The sequence below is a fragment of the Gadus macrocephalus genome, chromosome 12 (assembly GCF_031168955.1).
Source record: "Gadus macrocephalus chromosome 12, ASM3116895v1".
NCBI lineage: Eukaryota > Metazoa > Chordata > Actinopteri > Gadiformes > Gadidae > Gadus > Gadus macrocephalus.
This window is the reverse complement of record NC_082393.1, coordinates 19,573,422-19,595,091: the sequence shown is the minus strand read 5'-3', so window position 1 is coordinate 19,595,091 and position 21,670 is coordinate 19,573,422.

The window sequence follows — 21,670 nt, the reverse complement described above, 5'->3', positions numbered from 1 at the left end:
CTACCTAGAGGGCTCTGTTTGATGCCTCCATGGACTCTCTAGAAGACGATTGGATTGCAAAATATTGCGAAAGAATGAATGCTGCAGCCTACATGTTTGTATTTCAGCAGCAAAATAGATCCATGGTATTTTGACCAATCATGACACAGTTCTAAGCTCTGCAATACATGGGCCTGCCAACATTATATCTTCAGGGGAGGATATCGTTTTGTGACCACGTGTTGTAATGTGTCGACAATGCATTGGCTCCATTTCTGGATTTCTCGATCCGGTGACTCAGCATGTGTCTACCTAAAGTAAAAATAAATAATGAGGTGTGCGAGACACTCATTTGTCTTGAGAGACTGGTCAGTTATCCCCCTGCCAGCATACTCATACTGTGTTCATGTTGCCATCACTGTTCAAGGTAGCCACAGTCAATCATTTCCTCACAGTATCGGTCTGTCGTATACATATATGATATTTCCCATTACAGATTGCTCAGTGTCTGCCATACTCATCATCACTCTCATGTGCAGATCTCCTCAGGCAATCCATTACGTGGTCAATGCAGGGGAGTGACGAGCTGTCTGTATCTTCATTCTGGATGCCTTTTTACTATGAATCACCACTATGTCGCAGGTTGTTGTTCATCTTGTATGAGTGGAAACAGAGAAAAGCCCAGCAGAGCTACACAGAGAGAAAGACTGAACATCTGTTAATTATTGACCAAGAAGAAAATAGCCTAGTAGACCCAGCTGGCACTAAAATCAAAGCCGTCTCCTAATTACCCTAGTTTCTAATGATGACGACATACTCCTAATCGGGGGAAGTACCCCAATGTTCCTTCTAAAGTCAATAGTCAGAGCTTTTATCGAATGTCCCCCAGTCCAACAGACCAGATCTATGCTGTTCCTGATTTACTGGTATGGTTTGTGGGATCCGACTCAACCCATCGCTTCTACAATGAATGATCCAAGTTCACGATGCTGCGGCCATTTCTTTTATTGTTCCTTGTCATGTGGACTTGGGCTGGGATTTGGAGTGGAAAAATATGTCCATACGACGCTAATGTTTTTGAAGATGATGCGCAATTAGCATTTTTGCATCCGATTTGACAGGTAATTTAAGAACCTGTGCATTATAAGTTACAAATATGTGAAACAATCTTTAGGGACATGATTAAGCATGAAGAAAACAGGGATGAGAAAGGACTGTTCCAGTTTAGCTGGTTCAGAAAGAGAAGAAAAATGTCCACATTCCATTTGCACAAAGTAACCGGTTACAACTAATGAAATGGGTAATTGAATTTCTAACTGACAACATAGCCTGTTAATGGCTCATATCTGATAGAAAGACAAATACCTATTATATTAATAATCGGCAGGGACTGAAACAAGCCTATGTAAACTGTGAACCAATTGACCACTTATTTATAATCATCTGACAAAATGTAACTGTGCCATTTTACATTCAAGTTGATTTGATATGGGATTGGACATGCGTTAAATCTATACTTTTACACTCATGGTTTCCAAATCTCATTTTCTGATCCATGTCTATATGGTAACTGCTTTCATGGTGCCTGTGTGCCCATGTAGCACAGGCAGACCATAGGTGTTTGAATGAATATCGTACAGTTCTTTATATAGGATTGACAGCTTCCTAGTAATACAATGGACAAAATAAAAACAGTCCTGTTGTAGACCTGCAATGGATAAGTCTCCACTAGATTCTTGCGTCTAGATTTCTACAACCTATCCTGATATTTTCATTCCATGATGAAGACTCAATGGATTTACAACAGCATAACAATCATAGTGTATCATGCATGGTGTAACATGCAATCATGCAAGAAGCTAAGATCAGGGTTTGAAACAAATCAACACAGTCCAAGGCAGAAGACTGTTTTTTTGTGTATGCAAGTAGTATTCAGAGTTTTCTGACTTTCTGACTCTGAACAAGGAAAGAAAATCTCTGGTGTGCTTTCCTTTCAGGGCCGTGTTGGAGGGCAGCACAGTTTTCGAGACCCACTGCAAAGGAGAGCATTCAAGATTTCAGAGCCTTTACCTAACATTCCAATGACCATACTTGCATGTTGCAGCCTTGTCTGATTATGATGTGCCACACCTGTGTCTGATTATGATATGCCACACCTGTGTCTCTTTCTCACAGCTGATACTAAGCAGAATCCTTTCCAGGGCACACAGGCCTATTGCTTTCAATTGAATTCAATAGAACCACCTCCATACAAATTGGGTTACATGATGCATATACAGACACAGCACACGGACAGATGCTCCACGTGAAGGTCCTCTTAGTTTAAAGGCAAGATGGACCCTCATAAAAAAGTATTTGGTATAGTATTACTTTCCTTTCCGTGAGATACTTTTGGCATTTATATTAGGTGCCTCTATGTAGAAAGAAAGAGCAATTTGATGATGGATTGACCTTTTCTTGTCTTTCATTTATCCCGCCCCCGCCCACTCCCATTCGTATACACTTTGCAAACAGACGCTGGTGCATCCTCCTCCTTCTGTGAGCTTCAATTTCACTGAGAAGGGGCTAGAAGATGGAGCAGTGGCCTTCTGCAGCCATCTATTTATAAAGAGAGGCAGAATGTATGGCAGTGCTGGCCATAGAGGAGACAGTGCAACCTCACCCAACTGCTGTCTATGGATAAATATGTATACACAGCCAATATGTTGATTAGTATCCACAACTTTCCTAGTCAAGGGGCCCTTGTGGGGGGGATTTTGATCCTAAGGAGAAATGTGAAAACCCTCCACTAGAGCATTATCTATAGATAAATATGGATGGCACATGTTGTCTAGTGACCATGTTGTCTAGTGGACTATCCTTGTCAAGTGGGCATTCTGTTTTTGAAATGTGGCAAGTGGATGATATTGTTTGTGAAAAAAAAATGCTACAATATGTAATTCCATGTAATCAGCCCAGTTGCCAACCCACCCGGTCGAGAGCTAAAACGTGTGAGATGTCGCCTGGTTTGTGACTGCCAGCGTTTGTGGCGTATTGCTACACCAAACCATGAAAGGACATGGTGTGGTGCGCATATATATTCCTCATATTTATTTTACTGAATTTTATTGCAAGTGGTGTGCTGAAATATTTCTTAGATAAGAAATAGATGGCTCATTTATGTTTTTTCGTTTTGAGGGCACATGGCTATCTTTGACATTAGACTGATAAATATTCCCTAACCCTTCATATCAAGCTGTGCTTTTGGAAGATAGCTATGTATTTATTAAGTTAGATTAATTAGAGTTATCAGTGACGATCAGAACTACACACAACCCGATGTAGCCTATTAGGCCTACCAGATTTGGTAGATATTGTGCCCCAGACAGAACTCCTAGAGTGTTTTCCAAATGAGGGGTTACACAGAGAAAGACATACAATGTTTAGAAGTTTTGATGCAATTGTTTGATGCAATGGCAACAATGATATTAACCTTTTTAATCATATAATTATGTGAAAGAATAACTAATAACGAATCACGCACTTGAGAACAGTGGCGATGTGTGTCAGACTCAATACCACACACATGCACTTAATGTTTTTTTGTTTTATATAAGACATTTCATACATGTTGTTTGTTTCACACATAGATTAAATTACACAATCATATCCAAGATGATGAATAAATTGTGTGCAAATATGAGAGACATTTCATATATTTGCTATAGGTCTTCTAAATGTAGGCTATATAATAAACACGGACAGAACACAGTTATAGTTCACATTGGTGCTGTCATAACCGATCTCCTTCGCTCCCAGCAAAGCTCTTCTATCTGGGGAAGTGCAACGTTATTCGCACGGCCGGGCTGGATCAAAACGTTCCACATGAGGATATATTATTAACATGAATCAATTGCCCAGAATTTACATTGTATGGCCGTCGCTGCCATGACACTGAGGTGTTTCTTTCACCGCTCATCTGGGAGGCCTGAAACCCACTCAGAGAACTGCATTCAGTGCGGGCTATGCAAACCATAGCATGCATATACTCTATGGAGGGGGGGATATTGTTTACCTCTTCCCTCTCCCAGGGATCGGATTTGGAGAGGAAATACGTGTTTGCTCAGCAGTCACGTTTTTAAAGACACCTCTCCGATTGCTTTTTCTAAGCTTTTTTTAGTTTTCGTTTTTAGAGGGGAGTGAGTAAAGAAACAGAGGGGGAGCCGCAGTATGATTGCTGTTCTGTCATTCAAGACGGCGCCATTATGCGGTGGATGGAACACACTGTTTTCATGTATCAATGCACCTCAACTTCCTCTGAAAACAACACAACAACCCCAAATGAAAAAGGAAAGGAAAATAAGAAATCTCATATGCCATAATCTGCCCTAGAAATGTCAAATATGTCCTGCATAGGGTGTCCTAAGATGATGATGGGGGAGGGGGGAATTATGCATGGAACAATCCTTCTGGCACAAGTGATCATCCAGAAATTATTCCATTCAGATTCACAAGGCGACTCCTAATTTGAAGAAGTGACACCAATTTCCCACGGGCCACAGTGCACTTGCTTGACAAAAAACCCTGCATCCCACTTTCCTCTATTTACTCTTAAATGCCAATGAGACGTCTTCTATGCTAATCTTGCAGGAGAGAGGGTGGTGGTGGCGTTTCATTCTGACCTCCATTTTCAGAGTATCTATCTATTCCCGCTCGCCCCGTTCGCCCCCTCTCTCCCTCATCTCTGACTCAAGCCTTACACAAGTTCCCCCTCGTTCTCGCACTCGCCTGATATTTTTCTCTCAATCAAAGATCCGCGACCGCACACGCATGTGCGCATACTCACACACACACACACACACACACACACACACACACACACACACACACACACACACACACACACACACACACACACACACACACACACACACACACACACACACACACACACACACACACAGATTCAAGCGTGCACATGCAGAAACACAGTCACACATATTTGCATGCAGGTCATGTGTCATGGAGTTGTAGGAAGTTAGGAGGCAGAGGCTGCAGTTCTCATATATTGCCGCTTGCCAACCTCAGTCTGCCCCGTATACAATTTGCACCATAAGGCCAGATTGTTTGCAGCGTGTACATTATTTTGTGTCTCTCTCCGTCTCGCTCTCTCTCATTCTCGCTCACTCTCGCTCTCTATGTCTAACTCACTCTTTTTATTTTTCCTTTGCCATTTTATTTTCTTAAAAGTTGTACGAAGAAATTCCGTTGTAGAAAGACTTTTTTGATAACAACAATATTAAGACCAATTACCACCCAGCAACAGCACAATTTTCAACAATGGTTTAGTTTTTGTTGTACTAGTCTAATCTATTGATCGGGGAACGCAGAATGGTTTTAAAATAGGGTTGTAGCAAACGGGTACCCAAAATTAATTTAATATTAATTAATATTATAATATACAGTATTGGCACTCATAAGAAATAATGAGGGCACTTAAATCCTTTCAGCGGAATGGTATAAATGTGGTCTGGCCGTTCTAATGTAGCTGTCAATTGTGCTGCACAGTGGTTGGCATCCATTATGAGCATCGTCTGTTGTGCACAAGGAAGCTATTGTCAGGGCAGATGCAGAGCTGTCTAGATAGCGCCCATTGCTTAAAATAGATTGCAGCAAGTTTCATCCAGACTGTTAACTGTTCGACTGGTTGACAAAGAGCAACAATGGAGCCCTGAAATCATTTAATTGGGCAGTTTGGCATTTGATTTGGCATTAGATTAGATAGCAATTTTCCACATGGGAGACATTCGCACACATTTCAGGGATACATAGCTTTATGTTCAAATTTCCAGAGCATTGGCCGATAATATGAGTTTGGTATATCCACAGGAAACAAAATACGTCTTGCACATGACAAATTTTATGTGCAAATGCAATAGACAACAGCTGTCGGGAAAACTGTACTGTGCGGGATGGAGCAGAAGTCGGGCAATGCAAGGACAGAGTATAATCTTAATATGGACAGGAAATTTAGTGCTAGGTCTCCCAGTCCCAGATTGTTTGTAAAATCATTATTAGGCAGCACTGCAATATGACAAGTGGACAGTCATAGCGTAGTGCAAACACATGCAAGGCGCAATTGTTAAAAAAAAGGCAATGTCAGCATATGTCTGATATTGTGCACAGTGCATTTTATGTCCCAGCATATCCATGCAGATGTGGATATCCAGCGCCATCCATAGACCACTAAGTGTTGTCCAAAGTGTGGATGATTCCGGTCCGATTAATACTTTGAAATCATACACTACATGGAAAACTAGTTAGTGATTTGCTAACGTTAAATGTTTTAAAACTAGAAATTGGCTGCAGAAGTATCCCGTCGTAGAAAAAATAAATAAATAGCCCATATAAACCTGATATTAACCCAATAAGGCAGTGCAGGCATTCAACACAGTTATAGACAATGATTTTAGGCGATTTTCCAATTAGTTGAATCATGCGACTCATAAGCAAACCCATATTTTTCCAACATGCCAGACTTCTTTTACAGCATATAAGATACATTTGAGGAAACAAACTTTTTGTCACCATCCGAAATGGATGGAGATGCTACATTCACCGTGCAAAGACCCAGAAATGTGCTGTGCAGCGAACTATTCACTTGAGCTATCTAAGTACTTTTAGTCACCCATCTGTATAAACTCAGTGTGCTCATTTTCATCATGTCTGGCCGGGATGGGATTAAACGAGTCTACATGGGATGAATATGCAGATTGGACGGCCTGTAGTGGCAGTTGAGGTGATGGTCAGAGTGAAATCGAATTTGAGATCCTGGGTATTGGCAAAAAAGGAAAGATATATATATTTTTGACATTTATATATATTTTTGACACTTGAATAACCTACCGGCAGGAGGAATTTGCCATTATCAACAAGCGTAGCAAGCAAACTGAAAAGGCACAGCTAAATGAATGTTGGGCACCAAGTCACCAAAGGCTGACTGCTGCAAGGTTGCAGTTTGATTGTGGTTCATTATGAATGCTCTTTTAGTGCAATAATGACGTTGCTTTGCCTGCGTAATATTATTCAAATTAGAGCCCAAAAACTGCCTTCTCCAGGGGGGGGAAATCCATCCAGGCTTCAGATTAGTTCAAGGGCTCCTATGAGAAATAAGCTTTTATTAATGGAAAGCCATAGATTCCTTTTTTGTGCTAATTTTCATACTTTCTGAGAGCATTAGAAAATGCGAATAGAGCAGCTTGAAAGAAGAATCTCAATATAGAATTATAATGACACTTCAGTGACTGGTGAGCCTTGACGCCTTACTGTGTTACTGCGAAACCCGGATAGAACAGCCCGGGATAAATATTAATTCGGGTGAGTTTTGTGCCCTTCTTGAATATGACATTTAATGGGAAGAGCTGATGCAATTCCCCACTCTCTTGTGTAGGAGCATGCAGTACAAAACGCACATAGATGGTCAAACTGCCCCATACATCCGATTCTGATCTCGTCCCTGTAATACATCTACTGTTAGCTTTCCTGTCATCCTCATTTTGTGAACGCATTTCGTGTTCTCGCACGTCTTGGATGTGTGTCATCTTAATGAGCAGCCTGTGCGCCCGGCAAGATGAGAATGATGAGAGAACGGGGGAGCTAGATGTAGAAAATGAGGAGAGAGAGAGAGACGGAGAATTCAAGTAACAAACGAGGGTGACCAATCGCTTGATGGATGGTCAAAAAAACAGCTAGCAATCTCAAGCTGCCTGCAGTCATGGAGGAAACGGCGGGCCTCTCTGTCTGCTGATCTGCATAAGGGTTAGAGGCAAGGGCAAAGCCTGCACTCTGTTGTTCATTTAAAGGCTCCCAGAGAGGCAGGGAGCTCCACACCAAACCCACACTTGCACATGCACGTACAGTGGGCTTATGTAGCTGTTATGTATTACAAATGGGTGGTTTTGTATTTTGTTTTGTAATGTTTTTCATTGCATTTTGACGACCCTGTACATGTGCACACAAAATGTCCACCTGGTGCAAATATAGTTTGATCGTTTTTTATTTTACACACATCCGCACACACACCCACCCAAAGAATATGCCCACAAAAGCCAAGAGACAGATTGATTATTTGATTTTCAATGAACCTGTAGTTGGTGTGGAGCAGCTGAATGGCCTGCAACACACTGTGCCCTTTAATCAAGTCCAGTTTCTTGGTACAGCGCCACTCTCACACACACACACACACACACACACACACGCACACACACACACACACACACACACACACACACACACACACACACACACACACACACACACACACACACACACACACACACACACACACACACACACACACACACACACACACACACACACAGGATATGGGTCTGTAGAGGGCAGCTTCCATTGATTACTGGATCTTTGTGGGAGATCAACCCCATCCGTAGATACAAATTGTTAATAAAATAAAGTTTGGATTTGATTGTTTTGGTACCCATCAAATAAGGTAACAGGAAGTGCTGTTCAGCTTTCTCAAACCCTTCCATTTTTCAAAGCCATGTTGCTGTCTTACAATTATTCTATTTTTCTTACCAGAGAGCGAACGATGCCTTGTAGAAAGTTGTGAGGAGGATACAACACACCTACACACATTCAAATACAGCCATATCTTTCTTTAAGGTTGAGGACAGCTATGGATACACATAAATGCATGCACGCACACACCCATGCACACACACACACACACACACACACACACACACACACACACACACACACACACACACACACACACACACACACACACACACACACACAGTTTCCATAAGCATGTTTTGTGAAAAAAATAATCGCTGTGTTTTTAACATGATTGTCATATTTTATAGACAGGATGTGCTTGCTGCTAGATCTTAAGTTGCACATCAGAGAGAAAATACCTTGCTTCTCTTTGTTGCCTATTGACAGGGTTCAAGACAAGTCGTGCAAGAACATTTCCGAAACTGACATTTTATATATATATATATATAACTTATAATAAATAAATAAAAATAATTTCGAAAGTAAAAGGCATTCTTTCTTTTGACCACCTTCCACTTTGCAACCTTTTTTTAATCCTGAATAAAAATACCTGCTGATGACAAACTACCGTGGTAGAAGCACATTAATAATTTATAGCAAAGTACAGGAAGCATGCAAGGTTTGTGAACAGCAATTAGGCTGATTGCTGTGCTTGCATTGCGTACAGGCTATTGTATTGCAGGACATGACCTGGATAATCAGTAGTTGCTTTGATAAGCCAGACAAGTTTAATGTAAAGTACTAAATCATCATTGAGTGTCATAATTACTGAGGTAATTAAAACTAATTAATGTGCAATCATTTATATGTATATATATATATATATATATATAAATATATATGCTCTATGTATATAACCCACAAGCAAATCATAGTGAATTTCCTATGATGGGACATCATAGACTTGGCAGTGTGTGAGGTCTTTGGGTGAGAGAGCTTTTCCTGATGAGCATTCGGGCTGATGAGGTTGATGCCTTACAGAGAGGGGAACTGCCCATATATGGAAGATGCGTCATGCGTCATCACACACCAGTAAGTGTAGAACGGTCCAAGATCGTTGTTCACGATTCATTATGAAATGTTACCAACAAAACCATTCGTTTTCATCAGTTAATTATATGGTGCATTTATGTTCCTCGGTTTCAGGCACCTCCTCCCTGATAAGTCCTCAGATGTCCTTGTTTATTGCCTGCTCCTTTTCATTTTTTTTCTAATAGTTCTGGATATTTATAAGTCTTGTTTGATCACCCCAATTGGTTTCAACCTTTGCCTATTTGCGTGCCCATTCCTTTCAGAAAGCCTATCACAAACATGACAGTTACATATGTGTCATTGTGTGAAAAACCCATGCATTTGTGAAACTGTGAAAAACCCTAATGCTTTTCCCATAGAGAATTGAGTGTTGAAACCTGGGCGGAACAGTGATGACATCATTTTTACTTTACGTTTACTTTACGTTGATCTTGTTGTGGTCATACTTGTGGTCACATTTGTCATACATAATTACAAACACACACAACTTGCATGCTTTTAGTAGAATTATATTGAAAGAAAGTGCTACTACTATAGAATCCCAGTGTTTTGCCTCTCCTTAAAACCAGGGTGAACCTGGCCAGTGACTGGAGCTTGAAGTTTCTCCTAAGTTTGTTTGAAAGTTTCTAGACAGAATGGGATGAGAACAAACTCAGGAAATCGCACATTTCAGAAGATGAAGCACATTTAAGAAAAAAGGAGACAGCGAGTGGACACCAGCAGGCATGTTACACCGGAGATGTGGATTCACAAGAACCCATCGACTTGTGCACAGCCGGGATCAAAAGCCGCTGAGTGTCAGGGGCCGCTGGCCTCGAGCCTTTCTCCGGGACACCGTGTGGAGGCCCCTAATGAGAGCTATAGGCTTCTGGGATGGATGGGTCTCTCTCTCTCTCTCTCTCTCTCTCTCTCTCTCTCTCTCTCTCTCTCTCTCTCTCTCTCTCTCTCTCTCTCTCTCTCTCTCTCTCTCTCTCTCTCTCTCTCTCTCTCTCTCTCTCTCTCTCTCTCTCTCATGTTACCAGAGCCTCTATAGTAGATTCAGGCTGAGAAGGTGTGACATGACAGGGGGCGGCGCTGCAGAGTTGGCTGTCAAACATTACACAAGCACTTCACCGCCGGGAAGGAAATAAGTCCAAACAAACAAACAGGGATATAGTGGAATGGAATATAATGGAAAGGGACAAAAACTAATTAAGGGATTCAAGCCGAAAGGAATCGATGCACAATGGGGGCTATTATGGTTCCCTCTTCATTTGATTTATTTAAAATGTTTAACCAATCAATAACTGGATATTTGGACAAATTTTGCACAACTGTATTTCAATGTTATGTTCTATCAATGATCTTCTATCTATACTTACTGTGATAAGCCATGTGAAGAGTATACTTCTGCTGATGTGGATGTATTTTGGGAAAGCACAAATGTGAAGGATGCCAATGATTATCTTGATTTGAATTGTATTCAAAAGTTGTGTTTTTGGTATAGTTACCAAGGGTGAACATCAGTTTGATGTTTCAACCTTTTGGAGGGAAAGTAGTCTAAAAGTGAGGAATAAACTTTATACAATCAATAAGTCAGGGGCACATGACTGTTCCAAAAATGTGGGCTGTTGAGGTGATTAAAATATGAATGCTGAAAGCCTCACATGTAAATTGCTGGTTGCTCAAAATATTGGCTGACACAAGTGATACATCTGCCAAAAGTGTGCAGTGTTGCAAAGTGCCCGCTAATTAAAGTATTTTGAAAAAAAAAAAATTTGGGAAATAGATTTTAATGATTGCTAATTCATGTCATCTGAGAGTTGTGGGAGTACAAGGCCTGGGAACACGCTGGGTGCTGTCGCTGAGCTGACTCCTGACGCCAAGTAGGGTGCTGTGGAAATGGAGCATGGAGGGTGAGGGGGAGTGGAGGCACTGAAGTCTGGTTGGGAGATAACATATTATTTATGAACCACTGGCAGGTTAATGCCTTGCAACATTTATCGATGTGAGGATGTTTAATTAAGCATAACTCTGACAATCAACCATTAACATGTTTGCACTGCGTTTTGGAGTTTGATGGAAATATGCAAAATAATGCTGACAGGCTCTTAAATATCTCCATCATGCCTTTAATGGCACCATTTTAGAAATAAATATATCCGATATATCCCAAGCTTTTATAAATATGTATGTGTTCAAGGGTACTGCAGTAAAGTGCATTTAAATGCAATACTTTCCCTGCATATATATATATATATCCTTTTGTCTGCGATTCACAAACCATTGGCCCTCTAGTTTCACGGGCTCCCGCATCAACCACGCCCAGATAACCTTCGATGACCGCGTTAAAAGCCCTGGACCCTCCCATGTTATCAACGGACGCAAAGTTTAGCCCTACAAATTTGTAAAACGTTTTCTTTTGGCTTACATTTTGAAGTGAATTAAGTTTAGCTAAAAGTTTGACTGGTCTTGCGTGAATTCTTTAATTATGGTGCTGGTTCTGTCACCGTTCACTGTGCCTTTGTGTAATATTCCTGCTGTATTTTCATTTAGTTCAGCACCAAGTGCTTCCCTCCGCATTTCTCAGGGATGAGGGAGGGTTGTCTGGGGGTTTGCCTTGGTTGTGAAATGTTCAGAACGCCAGGAGGACAATTGGAATAGCTTAGATAACGACATTCACAAAGGTAGGCCTCTTTGTAATGAATCTGTCAGGTTGCCTAAATTAGACAATTATGCAAGTGCCTCTGAGACTGACGGCGGAGCAGTCGGAGGCTTTCTTTGGCTCTAAACGGAACAGGGTCACACCACCAGATCAGTTCACACCAAGCACAGCTTGGTGTGAACTGATCTGTGTCATTGGGCATACGACGTTGTCAAGACAGGCGTACGATATCTCACAATGGCGAAGGGTAAAAAGCGTATTCTTCTGCAATGTCATTTCCCCACACCAGGAACAACACTCTCAGTTCGGTCCATCTTTTGACCTTTTGGAACCCAACTGCAGATTGCACAGTTCAAATAATCACATCTCCCCTTCTCCTCTGTAATTAATGCGTGGGCCCTGTTTGCTTTGCGCCGTGCTCTTTAGATTATGCATGTGTGGTTTGAGTAAGGAGCGGGATGAGGGAGAAGTATTGACACTCGGGAGAGGGGGCGGCGGCGTTGTTATTTGCGCGAGGATCAGAGGCAGATTATCATATCAAACACCCGAAAAAACATCAGTGAAACAACTCAAGGAACACCGCGCCCCTACCTTGACATCATAGAACATCAAGTGTGTTTGGGGAGATGCAAGCGATGCTGCAATCTAGTCTTCTGCCGCTGCCATTCAGGGCACACAGCGGGCAGCTTTCTGTTTCGTCAACCACACCCACAACCCGCACGCACGCACGCACGCACGCACGCACGCACACAAGCACGCACGCACACACGCACACACACAGGCAAGCGCAATTTCAAAGAGGACTTTTAGAGTTTGTTACGATCATTATTCCCAATGGCTGTCATCACAATAGCTCCTACCTCCTTACCCCCCCCCTCCCCCTCCACCCTTTTTGCAGGAATGGCCCGGATTTTCACAGGGTCACATTGCACAGCCATTGATTTCCTTGTCAACTCACGGGACAATAAATGGTGGGGAAACAAAGAGACGGGGAGCACACGTTTTATCGTTGGGCAAAAAGAGGTGCTGCCGTCATTGTTTACAGTGCTCATCTTCTCCTGCCTTTCTCTTCCCCCCGGTTGTAATGCCCATTCAGAGTGCATGCACGGCCCACTCCTCTCCAAACCCTACCCCAGCCAATTCCCTCTGCCATTATTCACTTCATTGTTGTTTTCTTTCAGATATATCTTCGTGCGGGAGATACGACTTGGGCTGATGGTATCCACCTCCTGTAATGAGATTGAGATGGGGCCGGGCTGAGAAGCCATGGCTCTAATAGATCTTTATGCATCGGGTACTGCCGCGTCTGAGAGATTAAAAATAATGTGGCGTGATTTGCTGTTACACACAAGGCGCGCCCCCGTTTTTACTATGGCGATCGGAATCGGAGCGCACCGGGAACGGGAATGTTGTCGAGTTGTGGCCTTGCCAACACACAGGAAGACCTACACAGGCAGACAGACACACAGGCACACCCAAACGGGGCTCTCATTATTTTGGTGTTCAACCATGTCCCTTTTCTTTTTTTATTTCTTCTCCTTTGTAGGGTGGGCCCACTGGACACGCACAAAAACACACACGCACACACACACACACACACACACACACGCTCACACACACACACACACACCCACACCCACACCGACACCCACACACACCCACCCAAGCTCCGTAGACCCTAGTGACACATCGGGACGAGAGAGAAGGGTTGAACGATTTTATCAGGGAAATTATTAAAAACAAAATAGAGTGTTTTGAACCGTCACGACCTGTGCCTGAACACCACTTTTAGCCACGGGTAGCGTCCGTGATTAACAAGGATCTGCAGTGAATCCCGATGAAGCAACTAACGGCGCAGAAACCTGTTTGTCGTATGCAAATATATGCCTCATAATGACCTCGAGTGACTCGGGACCACAATGTCCTCTGACAAGGGAGGAGAGGCAGGGAGGCATAACCCAGGAAGCCACTGACCCCCCTGGCTCTCTTCCGGCACCGCCACAGATTGGCGGCACATGGTTGCCAAGGTTGCGGAGGCATTCGGGCAACAGCAAAGGTTATTCCTGGTGCAGTCAGTCGCTGCCTGCTATGACTCACAACAAAGGCCCAAGGGCTGGCTTCTCCCAACAAGCATGTCCCTTTCTATTCCATTTGAACAGCGCTTTCCAAGTACAGGCTTGACATTCGTTAGTGTTCAGAGGAATGTTTTAATGGCATTTCCTTTTTGAGGAGGGGCGAGCGCCGAGTGCTGATTAAAAGAATGGCAAGAGAAGTAACTGAACTTAAAAAGCTCCTTAGGTCAGGGAAAAAACATGTAAAGGCAAAGCTCCCTGACTGTCTTTGAGTTGCCGCCGCTGTCACTTTGACCAACTGTAAGTCTTATTAAGCTGACAATACCGTGATGACCTAATCCCCACAGACATGTGAGTGGATCCAGAGAGAAAGAAGGCGAGTGAGGGCACGAGCGGGGAAGGAACATCATCGTGAAGTAAGCCAGAAGCTGTTGCAGTGGTCAACACAGTGTCAGAGAGAGAGAGAGAGAGAGAGAGAGAGAGAGAGAGAGAGAGAGAGAGAGAGAGAGAGAGAGAGAGAGAGAGAGGGGGACTTATGACCTTGTAAGTGGTTAGGGCGATCATTTTGTCAGCATAAAAAAAAGGCAGGATATCCTGACTCTGCAATGTCTCAGCCATAATATACCCCCTCCTCCCAACCCTCCCACAATCATTTCCTCCCCACCAACCCACGAGCCCCACACCCCGCCCTACCAGCTGCAGCACTGTTCGAAATGCATTGGTTTGTGTGCATGAATGGGGAATTTGTGCAATGGGGAAGTGCCCGTGTGTGTGTGTGTGTGTGTATGTGTGTTTGCCCAGGCCTGCGAAGATGAGCACACTCCCTTTGGATGGCATATCAAGTGCTACACAAGAGCTGATGCTGGAGAAGGGGTTACACAGGGTCGGCATCCAGTGGAGCTAAGGACCCAGCCCCTTTAACCCCAGCCCCCTGCATCCTGCTGCTCGCACTGGGGCAGGGAGGGAGGCAGCGAGGGCTGGGCGTGTTTAGGGAACAAAAAGGTCTGCGGCGAAGAACATGAGACTATCGCACCGATGTTCTCCTAAAGACATTAAATGAAAAGGTATTTTTTGTTACATCATCATCATCATCATCATCATCATCATCATCATCATCATCGTCATCTTATCCCCTTAAGTATCATCATCATCTCACAGAAGTGCAATGGGGACGGCTCTTTGAACTGATCCACGTGGAATGCCCTAAATACTGCTCTGTGAAGCATTTGAGGGAGGTCTACGAAAGGGGGGAAAGGTTTTCTTTGCCTTAAACGACAACACAAATGGTCAATGCTTCTGACTGTTGTTGTTTTTTAACGGTGACAATGCTGGTTAGCTGTCCCATCTCTGGACTTGATCTAGCAGAGGTTCAATATCTAGGTCATAGGTGTCATCCTAATCATAAAGTCACAACCCCTTGGTTGAAAACGTAATTGATCTAATATGGTGTGCCCCACAGTGTATGATCCGATGCAGGCATGTATAGGATTTTGCATTTATAGTGCACCAAAGCTCCAGAAAGAACACAGAACTCACGGGCCAAGACTATTGTCTGAAGCCTTCGAACAGGGTTTAGACTTTAACAAACTGCTGTTTCCAGGACATTTCCACCAGCCACAATGAGGGTAGATGTGCCCTGTTGCGGTATCTGCAGGTTGATGATTTGGCTCATTAAGTCAGCCTTGATGATCCCTGTCCAGTCCTCTCCTGTCTTGGGCTAACATGTCGGCACTCTCTATCCCCTCCACAGACCAGTCTAAAGGTCAGATCGCCCAGAGACACACTTAAAAAAACATTTCATTAAACTTTATCACTGAATGTTTCACGTCAGCTGCATTTCACGGACACAATGACTTAGACTTAGTTTACTTCCCCTGTTCGGCACCCCCCTCAGATTGTGCAGAAGGATATATAAATATATATATATATATATAAATAAAATGTATTATTATTATTATTATTATTATTATATAAATAAAAATAAAAATCACCAACTATAAGCCATTTCAACAAAATATCACGTATCAACTACATACAGTATTAATATGATAGTAATATATGTTTTCATATTTAATCTAATCTGATAATACAATATTTTTGCAATCCTATAGTGATAACAAAGCGTAATTCAATCTGCGAAAATCAGACCCTGAATCATACTGTAATAATCTATAATAAATAGTCAGTCATGATGTCAGTTCGTCAAACTCCTGAACCGCTCTTTGTTGGCCTTGAATCTGCAGCAATTCCTCCCAGTCCTCAACAGAGAGACAACACTGCAGTTTATGGTAAGAAGTACATCTTATTATGCACAGTTTTGTACTCCTGCAGCAACGATCGTAATTGCCTCAGGGATCTGAGATCATCACCGATGGTGCGCTGGGCAGCCTTGACCACTCTCTTTAAGTTCCTCGAGTGCGGAGCATAGCATTTGCGCTTCGAATGGTGCTGTTTCCTGGGAGGACACATTCAATTGCAAAGGGGCAAAGGTTCTAGAGGACCTGTCTGTGCCCCCGAAACCTCCTCAGTGGTCTGAAGGTAGATTGGTAGGTTATCGTTGTTTGTTGTTTGTTGTTTTGAACCTGTTTTGGTCAGGTTTACGTCGGGTTTACGCTAGCAGACCAATCACAGCCCTTGCTGCTATTTTTGGGTGGGACAGTTCAGGCCCTTGCTGTGGACGCAAGAAGGGCCCGCAAGGACGTAAGTGGTCCGTAGACCCCCTTGCGTTGCATCGACGTACAACCATGACTAAGCTTTGAGGAAGTAGAAGCAGCAGCATGCTTCCCCCACCACATGATCAGCGTCATGTGGTATTTGAAGATTTCCACCTCGGTATTTGAAGATTTCCACCTGCTCCACAGGTGCCATATCGATGGCGAGAGGTCTGCGGGGCTGCAGCTGGTTGCACCTCATCGATCAGGTTTTTTTTTTTTCATGACACGTGGGGGGCGGCACGAACACCTAAATCCCAAAAAAATCATCTGTGCATATGATCTATCATATCACTGTGTGGGGAACTGGCATATTGGCGCCCCCTCCGGCTGCAGGCGCCCCTGCTTGCTGAGAAGGTGCCGTGCACAGAAGCTGTGTGAGAAGGGGAAAGGGGAGGGGGCGCGGGGGACTGTTCATCCCTGCGTCTCCACAAAAATCGAACGGACAAGGGGGGAAACGGGGGATCCACTGTTAGTGTGGATTGAAACTCTTACTGAAGCTCGCAGGGCAGTGTGATAAACCCCCCTCGGAGGAGGAGGTCTCGCCTGGGGCGTAATTCAACATAGAACCGCCACTGTCCTCGATCCACAATCTCATTTGTCTTATCAACGTTAAGTCAGAGGTTGTTTGTCTGGCACCACAGCGCCATATTCTCCAGCTCCCCATGGTAAGCCTTTGCCTACGGATATCAGACCCACCACAGCTGTATCATCCATTTACTTGACTACATAGTTGGTGGAGCAAGACAGTCATCATGCGTACAATGAATACAGCAGTGGGCTAAGGACACAACCTTGGGGGTCACCAGTGTTGAGGGTGATGGAGGAGGAGGTGATGCAGCCTATATTAACCACCTGAGGTCTGCCTTTGAGGAAATGATGGACCCACTGAGGGAGGGATGGAGGCTTAGTTTAGTGAGTCAGACTGACCTGATGGTGTCAAAGGCAGAGCTCTCGTCTATGATTCTTGCTATAGTTGCTCTGTATCGAGTCCAGGTGGCAGAGGGTGGTATGAAGGACATGAGAGATGTGCGGCTTGAGTGTCTCAAGGCGGCTGGAAAGCATGGAGCTGATGCAGCCCTTCACCCATCCTTCAAAGCACTTGGTGGCGACTGATGTAAGGGCCACCAGGCATTAGAATTTGAGGTCATAGGGTCACATTACTTTGGCATAGGGGCAATGGTGGACTTTTTATACCCTGTGAGAATGATCTATAATGAGACGGAGGGGATAGAAATTGCAGCAAAGATCTGTGCTAGCTGGTCTGCACAGTTTTTAAAACAATATCGGGGACACACTCCGGTCCTGACACCTTGCTGAGATTATTCCCCCTGAAGGATCTCCTACCCTCGTGCTCTGAGATCGTCCTCACAGACGCTGCCATCCATGAGCTGACGGCGACAGCATCAGAACAAGAATAAAAGCTATTTAGCACGTTGGCCAGGAAGCAACAGCATTCAATGTGGGGGCTTTGGATATGTGGTCTGTGATAGTCCTGATGGCTGACCTGATAGCTCTGGCATCGGACTGCTAAAGTTGGTTCTCCACCTTATCTCTGTACCTCCTCTTCATCTCTTTGACCATCAGCAACATCTGGTAGAATGTTGTTTTGTAGTCGTTCATATCCCCTGACACCAGCCCATCGTTGGAGGCTATAGTGTGCATACACACACACACGCACGCACGCACGCACGCACACACACACACACACACACACACACAAACGCACACACACATACAAACAGCAGCTCCGCAATTTCTACTGAGTTATTCGTTTCCGATGGGTAACTGTGACACTGAAATACACGTATGGTTAAATATTTACAGTGAATTTGCCTTCATCGCAGAGATATTTTAGTAGGAGATAACGGCTGTATCTCAGCTTCACTAATTCTTAGAATTATTTCACAGTTGTGTTATTTAATTTAAACTCTGAATAGAATCTGTCATTGGAGCGACCACAGGTGTATCTCATGATTCTCATTACAGAACTCTTATTAACTTAAGCTGCATCGTTTTCACCCCCGTAACGCCTTTGATTAAGGCCTTTACTAATGCAAAGAATCAGCACCGTTTTTTTATTTCAATTCTGAATCTGAATCTATAATTGGACTCACATAATCCTATCATATCTATATCCAATTATAGTTTTCTATCTCGTGTGTTTTCCTATGTTTCGTTTAACTGTTATCATATTTCTAAAATGTGTGTCTCTCTCTCTCTCTCTCTCTCTTTCTCTCTCTCTGTATCCTGACATGAAAAGAGCTCTTGTGTTTTTATGCTGCCGTCTGCCGCAGTGGTGTCAAGCCAATAGAGAAAAACCATTAACGAATGCCATATCACAATGCAAGAAAAGGGTTATGTTGTCACTGCATGGGGACAGCTTGGATCGCGTGTCATTATGAAAATGAATGTTCTTTTTCTCCTCACCTGTCCCACTTTGGCATATGTCCCTTTTTATGTATAACCGTGACTGTGAGAACAAAAGTCTTCTTCAGGATTTGTTTATTCAGTTGTGCAGCGAGGACAGTTCTATGCAATTGTAACCCATGCTATTTCACTCTCTCTGCTAATATATGTATATGTCATTTTATGTTCGCTCTATTAGGGAGCGTCAACAAAAACACGGTCTCCAGGCAACCGTTTCAGTTAGCGGCCGTCAGGAATATAACCTTTTCTTCGTTTCTCTTCTAGTCTATATGTTCACTCTTCAAGTCTATGTTCGCTCTTCAAGTCTATGTTCGCTCTTCAAGTCTATGTTCGCTCTTCAAGTCTATGTTCGTTCTTCAAGTCTATGTTCGCTCTTCAAGTCTATGTTCGCTCTTCTTACGCGTCAAGCAGAGAACCACTTTTTTGGGAGCATCAACAAAACACGGTCTCCAGGCAACCGTTTCAGTTAGCGGCCGTCAGGAATACATTGTAGCACGTGAACACTGGTCGCTACAATATACTGGGAATATATATATACTATAGATATACACCATACACACTACATTATATATATTATTATAATATATACATTCATATAAAATGACATATACATATATTAGCAGAGAGAGTGAAATAGCATGGGTTACACAATCACAGGAGAAAACAACTGGTCTGGGAGGATGTTTGATGATATATTTGTGTGCATTATTTTAAGTTGCAATTCAGGAGCTGTCTTCGACGATCTAAAAATTTCATCAAGACCTATAAGCCCCAGCCACTCCTTTGTATTGCCATATGTCAGCAACGACTGAAAGTATGAACATAACAGCTTATAATGAGCCAAGCTGTGGAATACTTCAATATAGCATGAAATAGTTTTTTTTTTATTCTCGAGCCGCCCATTCCTCTCTGTACAGGAAGTGACTGTGGAAATGGGTTGCCCTAACAACCTTGTAATGAGCTGAGGGGATGGCAATTGTACGCCACTGGTGCATGACAGTGATCGTATATATATATCTATACAAAGAATTTTTCCACTTACGTTTGCATTCCTATAAACCAAGAAGAAATTATATCTCTCCTCTCGGAAGGTAATAGAGTGTTTATTAAAAAAATAATAGTGCAACAAATCTTTATTTAGTTCGCTTTTGAGTAATTTTGTGCTCTGTTTAAAATGTGGCTTTCGGTGCAAGTATGCCACCCCTTAATTTGGAAGTTGCATAAAAGCCTTTGTTATGTCGCACATGAGCTCAGAGGCCAAGTACCAAAGCGCATCCAGGGCTTCTGTAATGCCGGGGGAATTGTGAATTCCTTCTGTCATCCTTAGCATGTCGAGTACCTGTCACTCCTGCTTAATTTTGGATTTCAGCTCACCAGTAGGTTAGAGAGTTGCCTGCCATGGTAACGTACCAATGCATTTTATACTTTACAGTAAAAAAACACTGGGTATCGTATGGCTGCTGACTATGACTAGTCACAGTGTATATATCTATCTATCTATAGCGCAGCTAATACCAAACAAACCTCTGGAGGGGTGGAGGAGGGCAATGGGGAGAAATGGAGGTTGGTAGATGGAGGCATGGAGGTATATAGGGGGGAGGGATGAAGGAGGGTAGAGGGGAGATATGAAGATACATAGGAGGATGGAATGGAGGTGGGTTTGGGGGAGATATGGAGGTGGATAGGAGGAGGTAGGGATGTAAATAGGGAGGAGGAATGAAGGTGGGCAGAGGGCAGATATGAAGATTCAAAGGGGGGAGATATGGATGTGGGTAGGGGGAGGTATGGATGTATAAAGGGGAGAGGAATGGAGGAGGGTAGAGGGGAGATATGGAGTTGGGTAGAGGGAGGTACGGATGTGGATAGGGGGGAAGTTTGGAGGTGAGCAGTGGGGACGGAGGGTTCTGGCTGATTCTGCACACAGATGCGCACCTATAACAAGGACACCTGCTCTACTCTTGATTGCATATCTGCAGCCCACATACACACACACACACACACACAAGCGTGCACGCATACACGCGCACACACACACGCACGCACGCGCACGCACACACACACACGCACACACACACACACACACGAACACACACACACAGTCTGCTGTATAGAGTGGGTGTACAATGCTGAGGCCAAACAAAATGCCCCATAATTGGAGTTATGCGGTGGGTCGATCATCTCCTCATTAATATATCCCCTGTCTTTAATACAAATCATGTATTAAGGCGATGTATTATGGAGGT